This window comes from Haliotis cracherodii, unplaced genomic scaffold, assembly GCF_022045235.1.
Source record: "Haliotis cracherodii isolate W230 unplaced genomic scaffold, xgHalCrac1.p SCAF_7, whole genome shotgun sequence".
Taxonomy (NCBI): Eukaryota; Metazoa; Mollusca; class Gastropoda; order Lepetellida; family Haliotidae; genus Haliotis; species Haliotis cracherodii.
Window position 1 is genome coordinate 2,107,176 of NW_027266330.1, and position 3,429 is coordinate 2,110,604.

General features: G+C 43.9%; 1 pseudogene; it reads left to right on the forward strand.

The window, feature by feature from the left end:
• Positions 1-1,616: 1,616 nt before the first annotated feature.
• On the forward strand, positions 1,617-2,920 carry LOC139447928 (uncharacterized; annotated as a pseudogene).
• The last annotated feature ends 509 nt before the right edge of the window (positions 2,921-3,429 follow it).

Genomic DNA, 3,429 nt, shown 5'->3' on the forward strand with positions numbered 1-3,429 from the left:
TCAGGTTTTCTTATTGTAAGAACCTTTCTAGATTAAATTGAAATAGAGCTAGATTCTAACGAGGTATGTTGTAGGAATCAGAGCATCGTTTATGAGATCGTGAAAGTGAATCAGAGAAACCAGTCGTGAGCAAACAAGCTTCTCGCCAGCGTCATATACTCTCGCTTCCATGGGTAAACAATTTTTAATTTAAGAGACTTTCAGTATGTTGTGTGCAGGTAATGTGTTTAAGCTCAGCAGCTGCCCAAGACCCTTTCCAACATACAGAACAGCACACCATCCTAGGTTTGATGCATCTCTTGCTACAATCTGGGTTGGTAACTCACTAGAGATAGGGGCAGCATCATTGGTAATGTTCTTAGACCACCAAGTGAGGTCCCGTCTACTTGACATTGATATTACCATAGCTGCCTTCAAATGTCATTTCTTAGTCTTGAGAAGATTTTTTTGTCAATCTCCAGTTTTTTCGTACGCAGGAGAACAAAATGTCACTGTCAAAATGTTTTTCAACTTTCTTTACCGTGAGTGATGATATAATCTATAATCCAAAATAAACCCGAATGAACACGATATAAAGACAAGGTTCCAGAACGGATTTATAATGGTTTAACAAATCCTAGACCTTCCATTATGGCTTTAGTATGTAAGAACTTTATCTACCAGAAACCTGTCAGAAAGTTTTACTGAGGCCTTGAATGCTGTGACTGTGAACAAACAACTTCTGAGTAAGGGTCATATGACGCTCTTTGAAATATTGGTAGAAAGAGCATGCTCTAAGGTACGACAAAAGTTGTGAAATGTAGACACCAAAGGCCAGAGCTGCTGGAATATTGCTTCACATAAAGGGGAAGTTGACTATTGGAAAGTTGAAGTCATCCCTCTTGTCATACAGCCTTGTGTGTTTTGTCACTCTGATTCGTTATGCATAATATCTAAGTGTGAAACAGATGAAGCCGTCTCACTGGTCTCCTTCATTTCTAGAAATTATTTCTTAGAAAATGTTTAAATAGATGTTAAATTTATTATTTTAGTTTGTGCACGAACAACTACTACCTTAGTTGCAGCATTCTTAAGCTTGTGCTTTTATGTATCTTACAACGTCATATATTTTATTATGAACTGTCATCATGTTGCCTATTGTCCTACACTGGGTCAACATGTCAGCTAACAGAGGGAAACAACCCCCTTCGTCGAGACGACCTCGTCAAGACAAAACTGTCAAACATGCTCCTTCAGCACCAACCCTACGCCCCTAATCGGGCTCTGTCTATTGTCAAACATGCTCCTTCAGCACCAACCCTACGCCCCTGATCTGGCTCCGCCTGTTGTCAAACATGCTCCTTCAGCACCAACCCTACGCCCCTGATCTGGCTCCGTCTGTTGTCAAACATGCTCCTTCAGCACCAACCTTACGCCCCTAATCGGGCTCTGTCTATTGTCAAACATGCTCCTTCAGCACCAACCCTACGCCCCTGATCTGGCTCCGTCTGTTGTCAAACATGCTCCTTCAGCACCAACCATACGCCCCTCATTTGGCTCCTTCTGTTGTCAAACATACAGTGTACTCCTTCAGCACCAACCATACGCTCCTGATCTGGCTCCGTATGTTGTCAAACATGCTCCTTCAGTACCAACCTCACATCCATTTCAACTTGACCGATGACTTCATAGCAGTTGTGGAGAACATTAGGGCGACAAGGACTTTTTCGAAACTTGGACACAATCCCTCCATCGCCGTAACATAATGTTGAACAATATATCATTTTAATGTCTTAAGATCAGGTTTGTCACATTGTCAAGCTGTTGGAAAAGTAAAACATGTTGAAAAGTGTATTTGTCCACGTAAATGGTAACTTTACTCAAGTATCATTGATGAGCACATCAATGAGTGAGTGAGTGTGTGAGTTAGTTGGGTTTAACGCTGCTTTGAACATATTCCAGTTATATCATGGTGTGACACTAACTTTGGTCAAACCCAAGAGCACGAGTATGGTGCCGACAAAACCAGAAACAATCTAGGCGAACCAGGATTCGAACCCACAACCATAGGTTTCTGGCGAGTCCAAGTGGCCCAAATCTGCAAAGCGAGTTGCGATGCCTCAGACGACTAGGCCACCCGTGCCCCAAATGAGCACAACAAGAATATTAAGACAACCATGTGTTCATTCTCAGGTGGTAAATGTTCCGATAACCAGCAATGCTCCGAGTGTGAGGAGCAGACGGGTTGATGCAGCACCAACTGCTCTAAAGGATATTTCAGCCCGAAGTGCATGGATGTGTGCAGCAGAAGGTGCAGGTACCACACATGTGAGCTGGTCCTCGACAGGGGTATTGGGAGATGTACTGATGGCTGCATCCCGGGATTCCAAGGCTCAAACTGCCAGAGGCCATGTTACATTAACCATGGCAACTGTACCAGACGCCCAGGTGGATGTGATGGGTGGAATTTGTTTCTCTGGCTGCAGCGACTCATACTACGGAGCAGGATGTAGGACGTGTTCCAGCAGATGCAAGTCCTGCAACAGGATCACAGGAACATGTGTGGAGTGTCAGCCTCCATATTCTGGACTGGACTGTAGATCCTCGTGTGAGCACTGTGTCGGTGGATGTGAGAGTGGCTGCCAACAGGAATGCAGACAAGGATTCTATGGAGACAACTGCACTGAAGCATGCAGTGACACCTGCCGAGCTGATCCCTCCCTGTCTACTGATGTACAATGTCCTGAGGGAGACTCATGTACCCCTGAGTGCCACAGCCAGACTGGCGAGTGTGTTCACGGTTGTGTAGATGGCTGGTACGGCCCGAAGTGTTCAAGGAGATGCAACTCTAACTGCAAACATCAAAGGTGTAACCACGCAGGTGTATGTGTTGAACGCTGTGGGAAATGCCTCAATAAAACCTGTAACGGATCCTGTATGAATGGATGCAATAGCAGGGATAATTGCAACACGACGTGTGATCTATGTCCTGGAGGTGTTTGTGATGAGAACTCCGGTGTCTGTGTACAGGGATGCAATACGACTGGATCTGGATGTGGCAACAACTGCACAACCAACTGCCAAACGCCCGACTGTCCTTCTGGATCTTGTCACGCAGGTACACATCTTCAGTCGTAGATAAACATAATCGTACGAGAGATATATCAGTTTTTATATGTGCAAGATATTCTTAATTCCCAAGTCAACATATTCAAGTCGACTTATAAATGTCGACAATGACCACAGTTCGCTAACCTCATACTAGGGAGTATTGATAATAATAATAATAATAATAATAATAATAATAATAATAATACAATTAATGAGACTGTCCAACACATTGTCGGTGGATGTCCAGCTCTGGCACAAACACAGCATCTTAAGCTATATGATGGAGTGGCTCGATCGTTTTATCATCGTCTTTACCATCGTTTTGACACAGGAGTCCAT